The sequence below is a fragment of the Hippocampus zosterae genome, chromosome 17, assembly GCF_025434085.1.
Source record: "Hippocampus zosterae strain Florida chromosome 17, ASM2543408v3, whole genome shotgun sequence".
NCBI lineage: Eukaryota > Metazoa > Chordata > Actinopteri > Syngnathiformes > Syngnathidae > Hippocampus > Hippocampus zosterae.
Window position 1 is genome coordinate 12,024,331 of NC_067467.1, and position 22,309 is coordinate 12,046,639.

At 45.4% G+C, this 22,309-nt stretch overlaps 2 long non-coding RNA genes across 2 annotated transcripts; one reads left to right on the top strand and one right to left on the bottom strand.

Moving 5' to 3' along the window:
* Positions 1 to 49: 49 nt before the first annotated feature.
* On the bottom strand, positions 50 to 17,299 carry LOC127590284 (uncharacterized). The gene is made up of 2 exons (XR_007959567.1): positions 17,248 to 17,299; positions 50 to 159 (listed from the first exon to the last, which is right to left on the bottom strand). It is a non-coding gene; the product is annotated as an uncharacterized LOC127590284 (long non-coding RNA).
* On the top strand, positions 16,075 to 17,141 carry LOC127590295 (uncharacterized). Its single transcript, XR_007959580.1, has 3 exons — positions 16,075 to 16,143; positions 16,241 to 16,885; positions 16,927 to 17,141. It is a non-coding gene; the product is annotated as an uncharacterized LOC127590295 (long non-coding RNA).
* Positions 17,300 to 22,309: the final 5,010 nt, after the last annotated feature.

Genomic DNA, 22,309 nt, shown 5'->3' on the forward strand with positions numbered 1-22,309 from the left:
TTTTGAATAAATCAACAAAACAAGATGAAACGTGACACGGCTACTCACACTCATCTCTTCCCAAGCCGCAGACTTGGCCCTCCTCACATTGTTGCCTCACCTCCGTACAAACATTAGACACGGGCAAGTGCACACAACGAGTGCACTCCAGAGCTGCACCTGAATTGGGGGGGTTGCAAATTAAAACTTGCTCTTGTTAAAATTCCACTTGAATCTCCTAATTGCGTGTGTGTGTGTGTGTGTGTGTGTGTGTGTGTGTGTGTGTGTGTGTGTGTGTGTGCGTGTGTGTTTGTATGGCTATACTTGTGAGGACCACTGTGATTATAAGACCAACGTAGTGAGGACATTTTTGACAAGTGAGGACATTTAGGCCAGTCCTCACAAGTTTTTCATTCTAAAGGCCTCTAGAGGGTTTATATAGGCATCTCTCAAAGTTTCAGAGAGGTCCTCACAAATATACCAAAAATGATTTTTTGTGTGTATTTTCATTTAAATTCAATACACACACTTTTTACTCACTACCGCCACCTATTGATTTCTGAAATATTTTTGTTCCAACAAAACTGAAACTATAGAAAACAGTCTCATGGGCTTATTAGAAAGTAAAACAATGATGTATTTTTTATTATATCTAATATTTGTCTAAGTTTAACTTTTTTAACAAACATCTTGTTATGAAATAGAACTTGTTATGCAAACCCAAATCTGCAATATGGCCTCAGACCCACCCGAAATTACACCTTAAATCAAACCACTAAATAAAAAACCTAAAATAATTTAGTGAAGTACACACTTATTCCATTTGTGACATATTGAGGTTTTAGTTGTCATTTCATAGCCACATTTGTAATTTGAAGTGCACATTTCTAACATTAAGCAAAGCTCTCTGTGAGTATTTTTACTGAGTAATGTTTTATATTCTATTGTATACTACTGATGGAATTATTATTTACTATTATATTTAGGGCATCGGTCTCATCTTTTCCATAAGGACACAAGGACAGAGGTGGCAGAATAAATGTGCACTCAATTGTATTAGTGTTACTTTTGAAAAATGACATTTAAAAAAAAAGAGTCCTTGAATAAGAGTAAATATGTACGTAGTGGGGCAGCCCGGTAGTCCAGTGGTTAGCACGTCGGCTTCACAGTGCAGAGGTACCGGGTTCGATTCCAGCTCCAGCCTCCCTGTGTGGAGTTTGCATGTTCTCCCGGGCGTGGGTTTTCTCCGGGTGCGCCGGTTCCCTCCCACATTCCAAAAACATGCGTAGCAGGCTGATTGAACACTCTAAATTGTCCCTAGGTGTGAGTGTGAGTGCGAATGGTTGAACGTTTCTGTGTGCCCTGCGATTGGCTGGCAACCGATTCAGGGTGTCCCCCGCCTACTGCCCGAAGACAGCTGAGATAGGCTCCAGCACCCCCGCGACCCTAGTGAGGATCAAGCGGCTCGAAAGATGAATGAATGAATGAATGTACGTAGTGAAAGAATCACAAGTACTGAGTAATTGGTGAGGAACTTCTTATTTATATTTTCAAACTACCACATTAAATAGAAATAGGAAAGTGCAATTAAATTAAAAAAGTTAAAGCTGTAAGCATATTTACGCCCTCAGGGATGTCGGAGTTCTCATTGTAACATACATTCAGTCATTTTCCGATCCGTTTTATCCTCACAAGGGTCACGGGGGTGCTGGAGCCTATCCCAGCCGTCTTCGGTCAGTAGGCAGGGGACACCCTGAACCGGTTGCCAGCCAATCGCAGGGCACACACAGACAAACAACCATCCGCGCTCACACTCACCACCGAGGGACAATTTGGATTGTTCAATTGGCCTGCCATGCATGTTTTTGGAATGTGGGATCTGGAGAGAACCCACACAGACCTGGGGAGAACATGCAAACTTCACACAGGGTGGCCGGAGCTGAAATTGAACCTGGTACCTCTGCACTGTGAGGTCAACACGCGGACCACTAGTTCACCAGGCCGCTCCCCAGAAAATCCATCCATCCATCCATCATCTACCGCTTATCCGGGGCCGGGTCGCGGGGGCAACAGCTTTAGCAGGGAAGCCCAGACTTCTCTCTCCCTAGCTACTTCTTCCAGCTCTCTCCGGGGGGATCCCGAGTCGTTCCCAGGCAAGCTGGGTGACATAGTCTCTCCAGCGTGTCCTGGGTCTTCCTCTGGGTCTCCTCCCGGTGGGACAGGACCGGAACACCTCACCGGTGAGGCGCTCAAGAGGCATCCGAATCAGATGCCCAAGCCACCTCATCTGGCTCCTCTCGATGTGGAGGAGAAGCGGCTCGACTCTGAACCCCTCCCGGATGACTGAGCTTCTCACCTTATCTCTAAGGGAGAGCCCGGACACCCTCCGGAGAAAACTCATTTCGGCCGCTTGTATCCGGGATCTTGTTCTTTCGGTCACGACCTTGGCGGAGTCCTACCCCCACTGGAAACGATTCCGACTTACTGCTGGCAATGCGAACCAAACTCTGACATCGGTGGTATAGTGACCGAACAGCCCGTATCAGGGGGTTCGGTACCCCATACCCACGAAGCACCCCCCACAGAACTCCCCGAGGGACACGGTCAAACGCCTTCTCCAAGTCCACAAAACACATGTAGACTGGTTGGGCGAATTCCCACATACCCTCAAGGATCCTACTAAGGGTGTAGAGCTGGTCCACTGTTCCACGGCCGGGACGAAAACCACACTGCTCCTCCTCAATTGGCGGCTCGACTTCCTGACGGACCCTCCTCACCAGCACCCCTGAATAGACCTTACCAGGGAGGCTGAGGAGTGTGATCCCTCTGTAGTTGGAACACACCCTCCGGTCCCCCTTTTTAAAAAGAGGGACTACCACCCCGGTCTGCTAATCCAGAGGCACTCTCCCTGTTGAACACGCAACGTTGCAGAGGCGTGTCAACCAGGACAGCCCCACAACATCCAGAGCCTTGAGGAACTCCGGGCGGATCTCATCCACCCCTGGGGCCTTGCCACCGAGGAGCTTTTCAACCACATCGGTGACTTCAACCACAGAGATAGGAGAGCCCACCTCAGAGTCCCCAGGCTCTGCTTCCTCCAAGGAAGGCGTGTTGGTGGAGTTGAGGAGGTCTTCGAAGTACTCTGCCCACCGGTTCACAATGTCCCGAGTCGAAGTCAGCAGCGCCCCATCCCCGCTGTACACAGTGTTAGTGGTGCACTGCTTCCCCCTCCTGAGACGTCGGATGGTTGACCAGAATTTCCTCAAAGCCGTCCGGAAGTCGGCTTCCATGGCCTCGCCGAACTCTTCCCACGCTCGGGTTTTTGCCTCGGTGACCACCGAAGCCGCGGTCCGCTTGGCCAGTCGATACCCGTCAGCTGCCTCTGGGGTCCCACAGGCCATAAAGGCTCGATAGGACTCCTTCTTCAGCTTGACGGCATCCCTTACTGCTGGTGTCCACCAGCGAGTACGGGGGTTGCCGCCACGACAGGCACCAACCACCTTACGGCCACAACTCAGATTGGCCGCCTCAACAATCGAGGCACGGAACATGGGACTCGGACTCAATGTCCCCCGTCTCCCCCGGAACATGGGAAAAGCTCTGTCGGAGGTGGGAGTTGAAACGCCTTCTGACAGGGGATTCCGCCAGACGCTCCCAACAAACCCTCACTATACGTTTGGGTCTGCCAGGACGGACCGGCATCTTCCCCCACCATCGGAGCCTACTCACCACCAGGTGGTGATCAGTTGACAGCTCCGCCCTTCTCTTCACCCGAGTGTCCAGAACATGCGGCCGCAAATCCGATGATACAACTACAAAGTCGATCATCGAACTGCGGCCTAGGGTGTCCTGGTGCCAAGTGCACATATGGACACCCTTATGCTTTAACAAGGTGTTCGTTATGGACAATCCGTGACGAGCACAGAAGTCCAATAACAAAACACCACTCGGGTACTGATCGGGGGGGCCGTTCCTCCCAATCATGCCCCTCCAGGTATCACTGTCATTCCCCACGTGAGCATTGAAGTCCCCCAGCAGAACAAGGGAGTCCCCAGCAGGAGTACTCTCCAGCACACCCTCCAAGGACTCCAAAAAGGGTGGGTATGCTGAGCTGCTGTTTGGTGCATATGCACAAACAACAGTCAGGACCCGTCCACCCACCCGAAGGCGGAGGGAGGCAACCCTCTCGTCTACCGGTGTGAACCCCAATGTACAGGCACTGAGCCGGGGGGCAATGAGTATGCCCACACCTGCTCTGCGCCTCTCACCGTGAGCAACTCCAGAGTGGAAGAGAGTCCAACCCCTCTCGAGAGAACTGGCACCAGAACCCAGGCTGTGTGTGGAGGCAAGTCCGACTATATCCAGTCGGAAATTCTCTGCCTCACACACCAGCTCGGGCTCCTTCCCTGCCAGAGAGGATCTAGCTTCTGCAGCCGAGGATCGGACCGCCAGGGTCCCCGTCTTTGGCTGCCGCCCAGCTCACATTGCACCCGACCCCTTTGGCCCCTCTCATGGGTGGTGAGCCCATGGGAAGGGGGACCCAACGTTGCCTCTTCGGGCTGTGCCCGGCCGGGCCCCATGGGTGTAGGCCCGGCCACCAGGCGCCTGCCAACGAGCCCCACCTCCAGGCCTGGCTCCAGAAGGGGGCCCCGGTGACCCGCGTCCGGGCAAGGGAAACCTAGATCCATTTATTGTATTCATCATTGGGGTCTTTGAGCCGTGCTTTGTCTGGCCCCTCACCTAGAACCTGTTTGCCATGGGTGACCCTGCCAGGGGCATAAAGCCCCAGACAACTTAGCTTCTAGGATCATTGGGACACACAAACCCCTCCACCACGGTAAGGTGACGACTCACGGAGGGCCCCAGAAAATCCAATTCATTTTATTCTGCTTTGGACATTGAAACTGGAAAATATGACTTGCATTCAATAAGTAAAGAATTCCAATTCCAAGAAACCAAGAAACGATTAAATTCCATATTAGAGTTTGGAATTATGTTGCTTTAAAAACAATTGTAAATTTTTAAGTCAGTTTAAATATACTGTGTGAGCGGTTGTGTTTGTGAACATATATATAATTTTATTTGCTGTAATTATTTTACGAGTATGTGACATTGGTGATCCGCGTTACTCAAATACTGTATGTAGATGTTGCTCAAAATTTATCATGCTCTCCTTCACATCAGACCTCAAAGTTCACAAAGGCTGTGGGAACTTTGATAATTGACTTAATCATTGGCCATGAAGGGGAGCGGCTGTTACCTGCTCCAAAACGAAGTTTTTGCAGCACCCCTCCCCCCAGACATGAGTTTGTTTACATTTCATTTAGCAGAGCTGCGCAGAAGCCAGCCACAACGCTTTGCAAGAAAAAAATGAGTTAGGTACTGTATTGCAGAAGTATCCCCAGCATATCCAATTTATTTCATTCAGCTTTGGACATTGAAACTGGAAAATATGACTTGCATTCAATAAGTAAATAATTGTTTCATCTAAATTCCATATTAGAGTTTGGAATTATGTTGCTTTAAAAACAATTGTAAAATTGTAAGTCAGTTTAAATATACTGTGTGTGCACGGAGTATGTGACATTGGTGAGCCTAGTTACTCAAATACTGTATGTAGATGTTGCTCAAAATTTATCATGCTCGCCTTCACAGCAGACCTCAAAGTTCAAAAAGGCTATGGCAATTTTGATAATTGACTTAGTCATTGGCCATGAAGAGGAGCGGCTGTTACCTGCTCCAAAACGAAGTTTTTGCTGCACCCCTCCCCCCAGACATGAGTTTGTTTACATTTCAATTAGCAGAGCTGCGCAGAAGCCAGCCACAACGCTTTGCAAGAAAAAATGAGTTAGGTACTGTATTGCAGAAGTGTCCCCAGCATATCCAATTTGTTTCATTCTGCTTTGGACATTTCAACTGGATCATTATGATTTGCATCCAATAAGTAACAACGGTAAGTATTCTTTAGTAAGAAATCATGTTTGCGTTGCTCAATCAGTCTTGATAACAGAATTTCCTTATGTGGGACATGACTACGGTACACGTCCTTTATGAACATGCAAGTGTGTTAACAAAATACATGTGTAAGAACACAAGCAGTAAAATGCAAAAATATATGCCCCAACAACACAAATAACACAAAAACGGCAGTATACAGTACAGGTATATGAACAAAATACATTATAACAAGAGTAGTCACAAAATGAGGGCTCTTTGCTCCAAAATGAGATCTATAACAGCTGGTGGCTTTTCTTTCCAATCACTCACTATCTCGAACTTGACCTCCCCTCGATCACCACCCAAGACAGCGTTGCTCAGCTGATGTTGTGCAACAAATGTCTGAAGGCATCCACGGGACCCTTCAAAGTCCTCCATGCCCATAGCGCGATGGAACTCGCCTTCTCTCTGATTAGCGCTCCAGTTAGCGCAAATTGTTTTCAAATCTCTAAATGACCTTTTCAAATCTCTAAATTACCTCGTGCCACCTTACCTCGCTGACCTCATCTGGTCTGCGGACCAGACATTATTAGAAGGACCAAGAACTAAACTGAGGCTCAGAGGGGATGGAGCCTTTTCTGTTGCTGGTCCCTCTCTCTGGAATGACCTCCCACTGAACATTCGGCAAGCCTCTTCCCTGCCCATTTTCAAAGCCCTTCTCAAGACCCACTTGTATTCTTTGGCATTCGACTCAGCATGACTTAGATTTGTTCTTGGTTTTGCTGTTCGGTGCTTTCTACCGTATTTATTACAGACTGCGTTACTGTTTGTTGTATATGTTAAATTGCTCCATGTAAAGCACTTTGTATGCAGCGATGGCTGTTTGAAAGTGCTCTATAAATAATGTTGAGTTGAGTTAGCATGATAGCAGGTCAAGCATTCCAGGAAACGTTCATTTACTCTACAGTCCGTCGAGCCACAAGCAACTTGCTTTGAGCATCTAATCGGATGCATTCCATGTTCTCTTCCACAGTCATTACCATTCCTTTGTTTGGATGCAACGATCGACAGGACGTAAATGTAAATGAATGCAATAGAAAGTCGTTCACGATTCCAGTAAACTCATGCTAATAGAGAGATTCTGCTGTTTTTGTGCCAAAGAGAGTAAAAAGTGAAGTGGTGCAGACAGTTATTCCGCGGTATCGAACAGGACTTGCTTGAGTTTGCTCTAATTCGAGCTTCCGTATGGCTTCCAGGTTCCATTTATCGGAACGTTCGTCCGTTGTTATGAATCGATCACTAATGTAATATCCATCCATCCATATTCCACCGCTTATCCAAGGTCGGGTCACAGGGGCAGCAGCTTTAGCAGGGAAGCCCAGACTTCCCTCTCCCCAGCCACTTCTCCTAGCTCTTCCCGGGGATTCTGAAACGTTCCCAGGCCAGCTGAGTGACACAGTCTCTCCAGCGTGTCTTGGGTTGTCCCCGGGGCCTCCTGCCGGTGGGACATGCCCGGAACACCTTTAAAACTCATTTCGGCCGCTTGTATCTGGGATCTCATTCTTTCGGTCACGACTCATTGCTCATGACAGTAGATGAGGGTTGGAACGTAGATCAACCGGTAAATTGAGAGCTTCGCCCTTTGGCTCAGCTCCTTCTTCACCACGACTGACCGATACAAAGCGCGCAGAGCAAGCAGCAGCCGCTTCACCGCTGCGCCTGTCGATCTCTCATTCCCTCCTGCCCTCACTTGCAAACAAGACCCCAAAATACTTAAACTCCTCCACTTGGGACAAGATCTCCTCCCCGACCCGGAGAGAGAACTCCACCATTTTCCGACTGATTTTCACTTCATACTCAGCTGCGAAACGCTCAAGTGAGAGTTGAAGGGCCCTGCTTGAAAGAGCCAACAGTCCCACATCATCTGCAATAAGCAGAGATGTAATACTGAGGCCACCAAAATGGACCCCCATCAACACTTACACTGCGCCTAGAAATTGCCAATGTCCGTAAAGTTTATGAACAGAATCGATGACAAAGGGCAGCCTTGGCGGACTCCAACCCTCACTGGAAACGATTCTGACTTACTGCCGGTAATGTGAACAAAATTCTGACATCTGTGGTGGAGGGACCAAAGTGCCCGCATCAGGGGATTCGGTACCTCATACTCCTGAAGCAATCATATAATGTAATATCGTACTCAAATGTGTAATGCATAGATTTTTATTCTGGGTGAGGGAATTTTTGTTTGACAGAAGTCCATAGATGGCAATACTTACTGTAATTATGTTTCATTGAACAATTATAATATTTAAGTCTGGTTTAAAAAATATGAACAGGTATATACATTTTTGTTATTACAGTTGCTGAAACATATCGATGTTGCTTGAAATTTATCATGCTCCCCTCAAAACAGACCGCAGAGTAAAATAAAAGTTAAAGGCTGAGCAATTTTAGTTTATCGTTGGCCATGAAGGGGGGAGGGGCTGTTCCCAGCTCCAAACCCTCGCAGTTGCACTGTTTGAACCTAGTTTATTCAGCTCCCCTCCCCCACACTAGTTTGAGCACGTGATCAATTAGGAGCGCGGTTCATACAGCAGCAACAAAGCTTTGCAAGAAGAGTTGAGCGTTGCAGTCGTGTCCCCAGAAAATCTAATTCGTTTTATTCTGCTTTGGACATCGAAACTGTATAATACGAATTGCATCCAATAAGTAAATAATAATGATGTTTCATCACAATTCCATATTAGCATTTGGGAATAATGTTGCTTTCAGAACAATTACAATATTTTAAGTCGTTTTTAAAATATATGTGTGTGTGTATATACTGTATATATACAGTATGTATATACACACACATGTATATATGCTGTGCTCATTTTAGGAGTACATGACATTGGTGTAAACAAGATTTCATAAAATATGTTGATATTGCTTGACATTTACTATGCCCCACTTCAAAACGGACCTCAGAGGAAAAGTGAAGGAGTTTTGGTTATGAAGGGGCGGGGCTGTTTTCACACCCCAAAACGTCACAGTTACGTTGCAGGAAACGAGTTTCTACAGCTACCCTCCCCCACATCACACTCGCTGACCATCAATTAGGAAACGCGCGCTTTGCTACCAGCACAAAAGGAAGGCCTTGAGAAGAGTGAGCGTACGAGTCAGCATCATCGAGAAAACCCCAGAAAGTGACAAATACTTCAGAATTAAAGCAGGTAAGACACTCAAGTTTTGAATATTTTCTTACAAGTTAGTTATTCTAAGTAATTCGGGCAGACTCAAAGGTTCGTGTTATATCAGCATTAGAGTGAAACCAACTATATGAATAACTCTACTATGCTGTACCTAAGGAGTTGTCACCAAGATGGAAAGTTTCCTCTCAAACAATAAACTTTCAATAGGCCGTCAGACACACAATACAGCGCCACAGAATAGGCCGTTGGTGTGGTAAAATCAAGTTTTAACACCCCCCCCCCCCGCCGCCGTCGTCTCGCCGTCGTCGTCGTCGTCGCCATTTTAGTTGAGCAGAAAATTAGTTGCAAATGACCCAGCGTCTTTCGCCGCCGCCGCCATCTTAGTTGAGCAGAGAATTAGTTGCAAATGGAACCAGTGTCTTTCCATATACAGAAAGTAACTGCAAAAAGACGATGTAAAATACCAAGCAATTTACAGATAACAAAGTGGGTTGAACGAAATATTATACTGTGAACCATTATCAACACAAAAGTTAAAATAAAATAATAAATAAATAAAAAATAATAATAAAGGTTAAATGTGTGGATCACCAAAACCTATGCATTTTGGGCTGAAAAACCCCCCACTTATATGAGGAGAGATGCATATTTTCTATGTTTAAGCTTTCTACTATTTTATGGGGACATTTTGATGATTTTTTTTGTGGCAACATACATTGTCACTGTCATCAACCTTTGCGATTTGTAACCACACTCGCTCATCGTTTATTGATCCCAAATATCCTTATTGGCAAAGCCGAATTAGTGGTGATTGAAACTTTGACTTTTCAAACGTCAAACCAGTTATTGGCCCAGGCTTATAAAAACACACTAGTGATGCATTCTCAGCATGAATCTTAACCTTATCATACTCATATCAACTTAGTGATTAGACGTTAATCGGCAAATTGGTGGATGAATGTTGATGTAATTCAAGGAGAAAAAAAATGCTCTGGCGTGCAGAGATTTAGTGAATATGCGTTCATTTTAGTCGCCACATACTAAGTAATTTCCTCTTCTGGGAATATAATAGGATGAACGTGGAAGGAATTCAAACAAATTTGATTAAAAAGTACACATGATGCGTTCAAAGAATTAATGTAAATATTGTAATTATATACAGAAATTGCATCTTAATAGGTGTATGAAAAGATTGACCTGGGTACAGCTCACGTGGAAAATTGTTCTCTCCGCACTCTGTGTCGGCCATCATTGTTATTGGATTGCCAAATACTTGGAAATAAGCCTCTCTTTGTGACGCAGATGATTCGCCAAATGTGTAGTGGCAACTAGTACAGTATTAAATTTACATTTATTAAGTTTTTAATTTTCTGAAATATCGATTGCTGGTTTTGGCAGCCTCCACGATAACCTTAAAATAATGCCGGTATCAGCCTGATACCATTATTTGGTTTCGGCACTTACCTATCTTTGCCAAGCACTGGAAATGAGTGATATAGACATTTTTAAAAATTATAATAAGTCGACTTTTAATTGATTACCCGGTCAGTTTCAAATGCTTTATCTGCCCATATTAAACAAAATAAGTTATTTCTATAAGGTATTTCTGTTTTGCCATGTTAATGTGTTCGATTAATATTTTATCCCACAGAACTATCTTGTCATGTAAGCCTGAATTATCAGTACTATTCTCTAACATCATTAATTGCAATGGTATTTTCTGATCTTTTTTTTTTTTAATAACAGATGGACAATCCCACTGAAGATGGTGATTATTCTGACTCAAGTCTTTTTGGATCAGATGAGAAATACAAACCAACTAAGACATCCTCTGAGTCGAGTGATGACGAGGAGATATTCCATCCAAAGGTAGAAAAATTGTTCTCTTATGATACATCCAGTGAAGACTCTACAAGTCATCAGAAATATGAAGCAGAGGAGCACAGTCATGTCTGCAATTCGTAAAGAAGGTAACCCATTAACCTATGTAAAAACAAAAGATGAGCAAAGAAGATCCTTCTTTAACCATAAAAGCATTTACAAAAAGGGAAGGCAAACGAGTTTGGCACAGAAGTCATTATTGCTTCTACTGTGGCCAATCAAATTTAAAGATGGCAAGGCAATTGGAAAGGAAACATAAGGAATCACAAAATAAATTCTGTGGGGGGGGTTGTGAACACATAACAAAGGAACAAACTACACAATCAACTCTGAGACGGTCCAGTCTCCTACAAAAGGAAAGATGACAGAAGTACAAACGAGCACGAAAGCAACACATTCTACCCGTATGTAATCAACTCTTTTCACGCGTAGCAAGTCTACTCCTGTAGCGTTCACACGTCCCATTTTATATCGGTGTCTGCCCCGCATACTAGCATTTACTCCAGAGTAAATGTTTAAACCACCTCCTGAGCAGGGTTACATTTGCTCCGTTTTAAGCTGTTTTCAGGGGCTACACTGGTGTAACTTTGTACGTGGCAACGCTCGACATGGGGGCAGTCGGCTTTTGGGGTGGGGGGGGGGGCAGAACGGATGAATGGACATGTCAAGAGTTTTAATTTCTCCATATTTTGTTCCGGTCAGTTGTCACGCAGTATGAGGAACATATATAAATTATATTGAATCCTTGTGTATTTTTAGCCATTATAAATCAAATGTTTCTTGGGGGAAATAATGCGGCGTAAATTCACTCTAGCACCTAAAGCACTATGAAATGACATACAACAAAAATTTCTACAGTACAATATTACACGATCGATTACAGCATTGTTTTGGGTATTTTTGTATTTAGATTCATGTTCTTACCATTTCATTTATCAAATGCATTGCCCACACTGGACAGGCTCGTTCACTGGCTGCCACTGGAATGCACTTGAAGGGGGAAGATAATTTATGGATGATGGTTATTTTGAATCAGGAATCAGTATTTTATTTCTGCCAAATATTTGCATTGGTCTAACAAAATTTAATTATGTCGGTTGGTTCACACTGACTAGCATGAAATCATACAAGATGTTCTTGTAACATACCTTTCAAATGTTATATGTTGCCCAGTAAATCTTCTCTATTCTTAATGGAAGCACAAACTTGTATTTAATACATAATACAATTATTTGCATGTCATGTTCAACCTCTATTTAATTGGCTACACTACTATGTTGGAATTGATGGCTGCAACACGTTCCAAACAAGCTGGGACAAGGTGGTTTTGGATGCAGTGCTCTCTGATAGGTAGAAGGTCATGGCCTTTGAATGTTATCTGTTTTTGGCCTTGCCGCTTACATGCACTGATTGGTCCAGATTCTCTGAACCTTTTGATATTATGGACCAAAGATGACGTAATCCCTCAATTCCTTGCAATTATACGTTGTGAAACTCTGTCCTTCAACGATTCAACTTGTGGTGACTCTCACCCAATCTTTGCTTGTGAATTCAGGATAGCTACTTTTTGACCCAATCATGGCACCCACCCATTCACAGTTAGCCTGTTCACCGGTGGGATGTGACAAACAGGGGTTTGATGAGCATTTCTCAACATTATTTTTTTTGCTAGCTGTTCCATCTTTTATGGAACGCATTACAGCCATTAAATTCTAAGTTAAATATTATTGGAAAAAATTAAATGTACCAATTTGAACATTGAATGTTGTCTTGTCTTTGTAATGCTTCACTTAAATATAGGTTGGACATTATTTGCAAATCATTCTATTCTGTTTTGATTGATGAGCATAATGTCCCAATTTCACTGGAATTGGGTTACTAAATGAATGCCTTGATAGCATATTTTTGTTCAACACTGATTTAGTAAAATGTGTCACTTTGTTCTCCTTTTCATGTGGTGGTATCGACCTTTAGCCCCAAAAAGGGAAAAGCATCTCTCCAAAAGAGGGAAGACTGAATTGAATGGTAAGCTTTGGATGAGGAACTATATCTCTTTTTTCATAATTTAACCAGTTAAAATGCATGCAACGTATTTGACAATGCGTGTCAAATCAGGGATGTCCCATTTCATTGCAGATTCGAGTCCAGGCGGGGACCCTGGCGGTCCGATCCTTGGCTGCAGAAGCTAGCTCTTGGGACATGGAATGTCACCTCTCTGGCAGGGAAGGAGCCCGAGCTGGTGTGTGAGGCAGAGAATTTCCGACTGGATATAGTTGGACTTGCCTCCACACAAACAGCCTGGGTTCTGGTACCAGTTCTCTCGAGAGGGGTTGGACTCTCTTCCACTCTGGAGTTGCTCACGGTGAGAGGCGCAGACCAGGTGTGGGCATACTCATTGCCCCCCGGCTCAGTGCCTGTACATTGGGGTTCACACCGGTAGACGAGAGGGTTGCCTCCCTCCGCCTTCGGGTGGGTGGACGGGTCCTGACTGTTGTTTGTGCATATGCACCAAACAGCAGCTCAGCATACCCACCCTTTTTGGAGTCCTTGGAGGGTGTGCTGGAGAGTACTCCTGCTGGGGACTCCATTGTTCTGCTGGGGGACTTCAATGCTCACGTGGGCAATGACAGTGATACCTGGAGGGGCGTGATTGGGAGGAACGGCCCCCCCGATCAAAACCCGAGTGGTGTTTTGTTATTGGACTTCTGTGCTCGTCACGGATTGTCCATAACGAACACCTTGTTCAAACATAAGGGTGTCCATATGTGCACTTGGCACCAGGACACCCTAGGCCGCAGTTCGATGATCGACTTTGTAGTTGTATCATCGGATTTGCGGCCGCATGTTCTGGACACTCGGGTGAAGAGAGGGGCGGAGCTGTCAACTGATCACCACCTGGTGGTGAGTAGGCTCCGATGTTGGGGGAAGATGCCGGTCCGTCCTGGCAGACCCAAACGTATAGTGAGGGTTTGTTGGGAGCGTCTGGCGGAATCCCCTGTCAGAAGGAGTTTCAACTCCCACCTCCGACAGAGCTTTTCCCATGTTCCGGGGGAGACGGGGGACATTGAGTCCGAGTGGACCATGTTCCGTGCCTCTATTGTTGAGGCGGCCAATCTGAGTTGTGGCCGTAAGGTGGTTGGTGCCTGTCATGGCGGCAATCCCCGTACTCGCTGGTGGACACCAGCAGTAAGGGATGCCGTCAAGCTGAAGAAGGAGTCCTATCGAGCCTTTATGGCCTGTGGGACCCCAGAGGCAGCTGACGGGTATCGACTCGCCAAGCGGACCGCGGCTTCGGTGGTCGCCGAGGCAAAAACCCGAGCGTGGGAAGAGTTCGGTGAGGCCATGGAAGCGGACTTCCGGACGGCTTCGAGGAAATTCTGGTCCACCATCCGACGTCTCAGGAGGGGGAAGCAGTGCACCACTAACACTGTGTACAGTGGGGATGGGGCGCTGCTGACTTCGACTCGGGACGTTGTGAACCGGTGGGCAGAGTACTTCGAAGACCTCCTCAACTCCACCAACACGCCTTCCTTGGAGGAAGCAGAGCCCGGGGACTCTGAGGTGGGCTCTCCTATCTCTGTGGTTGAAGTCACCGATGTGGTTAAAAAGCTCCTCGGTGGCAAGGCCCCAGGGGTGGATGAGATCCGCCCGGAGTTCCTCAAGGCTCTGGATGTTATGGGGCTGTCCTGGTTGACACGCCTCTGCAACATCGCGTGGTCAACAGGGAGAGTGCCTCTGGATTGGCAGACCGGGGTGGTAGTCCCTCTTTTTAAAAAGGGGGACCGGAGGGTGTGTTCCAACTACAGAGGGATCACACTCCTCAGCCTCCCTGGTAAGGTCTATTCAGGGGTGCTGGAGAGGAGGGTCCGTCAGGAAGTCGAGCCTCCAATTGAGGAGGAGCAGTGTGGTTTTCGTCCCGGCCGTGGAACAGTGGACCATCTCTACACCCTTAGCAGGGTCCTTGAGGGTATGTGGGAATTCGCCCAACCAGTCTACATGTGTTTTGTGGACTTGGAGAAGGCGTTTGACCGTGTCCCTCGGGGAGTTCTGTGGGGGGTGCTTCGTGGGTATGGGGTACCGAACCCCCTGATACGGGCTGTTCGGTCACTATACCACCGATGTCAGAGTTTGGTTCGCATTGCCAGCAGTAAGTCGGAATCGTTTCCAGTGGGGGTAGGACTCCGCCAAGGCTGCCCTTTGTCGCCGATTCTGTTCATAACCTTTATGGACAGAATTTCTAGGCGCAGCCGAATCGTTGAGGGGGTCAGTTTTGGGGGCCTCAGTATTACATCCCTGCTTTTTGCAGATGATGTGGTGCTGTTGGCTCCTTCAAACGGGGCTCTCCAACTCTCACTGGAGCGTTTCGCAGCAGAGTGTGAAGCGGTTGGGATGGAAATCAGCACCTCCAAATCTGAAACCATGGTCCTCGGTCGGAAAACGGTGGAGTGCCCCCTCCGGGTCGGGGAGGAGATCTTACCCCAAGTGGAGGAGTTCAAGTATCTTGGGGTCTTGTTCACGAGTGGGGGTAGGAGGGAGCGGGAGATCGACAGGCGGATCGGTGCAGCGTCTGCTGTGATGCGGACGTTGTATCGGTCTGTCGTGGTGAAGAAGGAGCTGAGCCGAAGGGCGAAGCTCTCAATTTACCGGTAGATCTACGTCCCAACCCTCACCTATGGTCACGAGCTATGGGTCGTAACCGAAAGAACGAGATCCCGGATACAAGCGGCTGAAATGAGTTTTCTCCGCAGGGTGTCCGGGCTCTCCCTTAGAGATAAGGTGAGAAGCTCAGTCATCCGGGAGGGGCTCAGAGTCGAGCCGCTTCTCCTCCACATCGAGAGGAGCCAGATGAGGTGGCTTGGGCATCTGATTCGGATGCCTCCTGAGCGCCTCCCCGGTGAGGTGTACCGGTCATGTCCCACCGGGAGGAGACCCAGGACACGCTGGAGAGACTGTCACCCAGCTTGCCTGGGAACGACTCGGGATCCCCCGGGGAGAGCTGGAAGAAGTAGCTAGGGAGAGGGAAGTCTGGGCTTCCCTGCTCAAGCTGTTGCCCCCGCGACCCGGCCCCGGATAAGCGGTAGATGATGGATGGATGGGAAAAATCTTACACCCTAAGAGCAGGCAAAATCTAAATTGGAGAAAAAGACAAGTACTTTTATTTTTTTTACGTATAAAATCCACATTGTAAAGCTATCACAAGGTGGTCTTTGTGAGTATCATTAAATTGCAATTGTCATCATATTTAGGGTCTCCCAGAGCAAATTTGAGGAGACCATGGAATGAAGAAGAAAAGGCTGCTGTGGAAAAACACCTGGGGAGACTTATAAAAGGGTGTCAAGCAAGAACAATGCACTGACTGCAAAATGAAAGAGCCGCAGGCCTTGGCTCAAAGAACCTGTAAAGACGTAAAGAACTTCAAGAAAAGATCTGCTTCTCGAGTTCTTCATTTTTAAATTTAAATTTTCTTGCTGGAGTATTTTTTTTTTCAATTCTTTTCTACTCTTCCTGAGCAGTGTTGTTAAAAATGTTCTACTTGAGGTGAGATTTAATGTTGACATGTACTTATAAAGTTTTACAATATATTTGATTTAGTTCCGTAAATTAATTGGCCAAAGCATGGGTCACTTTTATTGTAGTAGTAATTGTACAGCAATCAATCGGTTCAAGTTGTGATTGATATATAATGTATAAATGAGGAACTCTGCTTATCTTAAGTTGAAACTATCAAATTATTCATAAAACAGACTACTCACACTTTTTAAAATTAAAATACAAAATGTCTGCTGTGTAATTGCAGGTTAATAAGAGAGGAAAAACTCTGAAGGCCATACCAAAAGTTGATTTGTATGCTTAACTGCAACAAAACCAAAAAAGAAGATATTTTAACCAAAGTCACAACAGGAGTGAGGACTTTGAATGTGCCCATTCAGAGTCCTCACTCCTGCTATGATTTCAGTTTCAAGTCTACTTTTTATTGCTCTGTTTTTTAAAGAAGTTGAAGTGGGGAAAGTAGTTGGGGTGACATCTAGTGTACAAATCTAAGACTAGTTCCTCTCTAAACCTATCAGAAAGGGTGGTCCTCACTCCCTATCTGGAGTTACCCGGACCTCACAAATATAGTCTTACAGGAACGTGTGTGTGTGTGTGTGTGTGTGTGTGTGTGTGTGTGAGAGAGAGAGAGAGAGAGAGTATACAGTATATGTACATTTTTGTCTACATATTAAAACATAAAATGAAAGAAAAAGACACTCACCAGCTGTGAACAGCAGAGCCACGCTGAAAGCCAAAACCAACCACCAAAGGAGTCTGTTGCCGACGTATTCGTCAAGGTGTCTTCAATGATCAATGATCACTTGATGGGAAAAGTGTCATTTTATAACTGAGTATTATTTACTCATTGTGTTTACCTACTTCATCCGATGTTGATTTTAATACACCGTTTTTCGGCGCGACAGGACGGGTTTTGACCTGATCATTATTATTATCACATGTATTTTTTTTCCTAAAGCTTTATTGACTCAAGTAAAGCAACCGAGAACCTGGCTGCAGTCAGCAGAATATGATTTCAAATGAAGTCGGGGCATGATATAAAATGAAATAATGACGATGACAATGAAATAAACCTGAAATACAATGATTTGCCATTGCTTTTCAACATTGATTAAGGTGAATACACGACAGACACGAATTGTTCATTTACTGTCCTGAAGAAACTGAACTGTCAACAAATCTCCTGAATTAAAAAAAAAAAACACACCCCAAAAAAACTTTCCGCCCCAAATATTATGCACACCCTGAGCATTGAATTATTTTGTGTGCCACGTTGGCTTAGACCAGGGGTGTCCAAACTTTTTGCCAAGGGGGCCAGATTTTATGTGGTAAAATGTCGGGGGGCCGACCTTGGCTGACATTTTTTACATTGAACAACAATATTGTTCAACAAATTTTAGTAAGCCAGTCTGTTTCACATTTCCATTTTTATTTTAATTTCAACAATCTTAAGAATTTCTTTTGGTTCATTTGAAACAGGTATATCACGTGCAACTGCTTATTCACTTGACTTTTTCTTAAACAGAAGTCTCCTGAGTGCAAATTGATTGATTTGAAACATAAAATGTATCACCATGACTTTTCAATCGTCACAAAACCTTTGACTCAAACAACAGGGAAATGAACAAGCAATACACATATCCACAACTGCAAGGATCATTTGAAATATGACGTATCAGTCAATATAAACACAGAGTGATGTCTTGTTAACTCGTGAGTGATGCCCTCTAGTGTCTAAATGCTATTACTCATTTAGTGAATGCTATTACTCATTTAGCCACTAGAGGGAAGCAGTACTCTATGAAACATCACTCACCAGTCTACGAGACCTCAGTCAATGCAACACGTGTTCCATTGCGCCCGACCTGCGGCCCAGACGGCACTGATTTTATGACAGGGGCCGAGGGCCGGATGAAATTCGACCGCGGGCCGGATTTGGCCCCCGGGCCGGACTTTGGACATGCGTGGCTTAGACAATGTCCTGAGCATCATTGAAGCTGTCCTCAAGATCGTGATATCCAGGATATACCTCTGTCCTCTTCGTAAATATGTACTTGCCACCCAAATAATTATTGATTCACACACTTGGAAAGCTGAAGTTGGCACCTCTTGGTGGAGTGGGCCTGGTGATGACTCCAAATCTTAAGAGCCATTTCTGGGTTCCATGTCATTTAAATCTGACATAATTTACCACTCTTCTCCTTAAAAAAAATAAAAATAAAATCTCAGGTGTTAGTGCAATACATTTTTATCACTTCCGACCAATGTCCAAGTAAATCCAAACAATTTTCTTTCCAATGCGATCGTCACATTGCCTCAATAAATATTCGGTGATGACATTCCATACATCCTGATTCATAAGAGTGAATCAAGGAGGCTCTTTGGGTCATCTCGGACTCGCTGTGAAGAACAAGTTATGTCCGGGGGTGGGGGAATCCTCTGCCCCTATTGCAAATATGTAACCGTCATCAAATATTTGGGAGAATTTACAATGGTACCACATTGTGTGCTCTTGGTGGAGTTTTGTTGGTGATGAAACAAGATCTTTGGCACAGTTGCTGATTGGCTTCCACAGGGAAAAAAATAAAATTATTGGATTATTGGATTGGATGATTAAAACACCATCAAATGAATCGTGTCATCGGCATCAAGATTGGCAGGGCAATTACCATGAGCGTGGCAAATACTGTTGCTAAAGCTATGGATGTGCTGGATTGACCAAGTGCCGAGTACATCTTTGAAAATGGGTCACGGGTCTGAGAGAAGACCCTCCGCCTTCATTGACCGCGTACCCAACAGAGTTAAACCAGAGAAGCCAATTTTCTTTCACAAGTACAACGGAATGAAGAACACAATCATAGACTTATCCGGATGCGCAATATTGTTTGTAGTCTCGGGGTCTTCAACCTTTTTTTTTTTTTTTTTTGCTTCAGGGAGCAGTTTCAAAAAAAGACTTGTTTTGACGGAGCAAGAGTTTTCTCCGCAGGGTGTCCGGGCTCTCCCTTAGAGATAAGGTGAGAAGCTCGGTTATCCGGGAGGGGGTCAGAGTAGAGCCGCTTCTCCTCCACATCGAGAGGAGCCGGATGAGTTCACATGTGGCACTTCACAAAAATGTGATGAACAGGTTCTGCCTTTAAGCCACTCCTCTGCCCTCTTCGCAAATATGTACACATCATCCAACCAAATAATCATGATGGAAATGTATGCTTCAGAAGTTGAAGATGCGTCCACTTTGTGTGTTCTTAGTGGGGTTGGGTTGGTGTCTTTGCCGCATTACACTAAACAGTGGTGACGCGACAGCCATTGGCCCAACAGGATAGTAGGGTTTTTGTTTGTTTGTTTTGTCCAGGGTATCCATGGCAAGCACCCAAAGCCGGTTACTTTCAACACAAGAATTTCACAATCACACAGAATGCAAGAAAAAAAAAACCCTTCATTTTTTTTGGACATTTTTTAATGCTTTCCAACTAAACTACAGGGATACTTTTATTTTTTTTATACTTTTATGAAAGGATGGTCGCCGTGGTCCATTCTGGAGCACTTGAAGTTGAGGGCTTGTCCGCTGTCACTGTCACGGCCATATGCACGCTCCGTGGACTGGAAAGACAGAGAAAGGACAACATGGGACCATGTCAGTCTTTTGTTTCTGCTATGAATCACGGTGAAGTTGGTGGTTTGTGGATTGGATGACATCCTCTGCTGGAGGCGAACTTATTGGATGTCACTCATGAATCGCGCACGGGTGCAGTTGTTTCTCGTAAGTGGAATTGGACAGGATGGAGTCAGATACGGCAGCACTGCTCATTGCCAGGTCGGAGTGACAATCTTGCTGAACTATTCAAACCATATTATTTTTTTCACCAATCAATGAACACAATTTGGTCAGTGTGCCAACTCCGCGCTGGAGGCAAAAACCGAAAAAATCTGGCTTTTCCCTTCTTTGTGCACAAGGCTGGCCAAAGACGATGAAACAATGTACAGGTACTCACATGGGTCCTTATCGCAGACTTGGCCCGGGGCGCAGTCGAACACTTCACAAATTAGCACCCACGGTTTACAGGAAAGGCATTGCAGAGCTTCACCTGAGGGGTAGAGTTGGGAGTGTTTGAGAACTTGAAATGATTTTTTTTTCTCCTTTTGGCTTGTCCCATTCACCGTGGCCGCAGTGCGTCATCTATTTCATTCAGTTAGTCTTGCCCTCGTTTGACTATTTTTGTGCTTTCTACTGTCTTCGGGACTCATTTGTTTTATTGTTCCTTGCGGTCTGAATTGCGGTGGTTGTTTGGAAGTGCTCGATGACTACAGTTGATTTGACTCGACTCATGTCTTCTCTGGCTCCATCCATCGAGCTCGTCTTGGGTCTTCCTCTTGCTAGCGTGTGGAGAACATGCAAACTCCACACAGGGAGGCCAAAACCGGAGTCGAACCCTGTCCCTCTTCACCGTGAGGCCGGCGCGCTAACCGGTCGGCCACGGTGCCCCCTCAAAATGACATGGACGTATTTCTGAAGGGGTTGTCTCAACGGGAAAAGTAATTTCCTGAATTTCAGAACGTATCATAAAGGGGTGTTCACACGGCATACATTTGCATCGGTGCCGCACCGACGTATATTGTTGCGATATATCTTACACCCGAGCAAATTTGGAGCGTTTGAGCGCAATTGATTTGTTTTTTATTGTTCGTTGCTGTCCAAATTATATTCTGCTGCGTGTGCAGAATTTTGTAGATTCTGCACAAAATTGCGGTGGTTGTTTTCAAGTGCTCTTGACTTGACTCATGTCTTCCCTGGCTCCATCCATTGAGCTTGACTTCAGTCATGACCAGGCTCGCCAGTGTTTTAGAAACTTTCCTCTACACCCAAACACGAGACTCTCTACCACAACGGTGACAAGAATTTAATAATTACATTTATTTTGAAACAATCAGACTTGTGGTCTGGTAGTTGCTACTCATGCTGAAGTTATTATGGGAGGAAAAGGTGTTCTTATGGAATTACCGTATTTTCATTACTATTCGACGCACCGTACGGTTGGGCGCAGTCTCATTAATGCGTGACATTTCTGTATTTTACACACACACAGGACGCATCGTACGAATGGCCGCAGTTTTACAGTGGTAAAACATACGCCAGCTTAAACATACGGCATGCATGCGCGCACTCTAACACGTTAGCTTGAAGCATACGGTAGCATGCCAAGACATACAGATAAGATAAAAACACGTTTTTAAATAGGCAACGAAAGCAGAACTGAGTTCGGGTGTATTTTATTTAGCCATCGTACAATGTTCTCACGTTTTTCGATCAATCATCACCTAGAAATCCATCAAAGTCCTCATCCTCTGTATCAGAAGCAGAGGACTGCACATCTCAGTTGTCATTGAATGCATCACATGCTAGTGTGAGTTGCTACGCATTGCCGAGCGGAAAGAAGGAGTAGCAACAGCAAAGTCAACATTTCTCTCGTGTGAAGCTTTCCCACATTTGAAAGTAAAGAACAGAGCGAAACATGGTCGCAGCGCGTGTGTGTGTAGAAAGAATTGAACAATTGTGCAAGTACCGTAATCCATCAAAAACGCCGCGTTCCCTCTCGTTGTTGCGTATTGTGGCGTAACTCGCCAAGCGCTGCCTCTCACTCTTTGTAAAGTTGTGTTTGCCACCGATCATCCATTGTTCCCATGCCGTTTGCAACTTTACTTTGAACGCCCGGTTGATGCCAATGTCCAGCGGTTGGAGTTCTTTAGTCAAGCCTCCGGGAATAACGGCA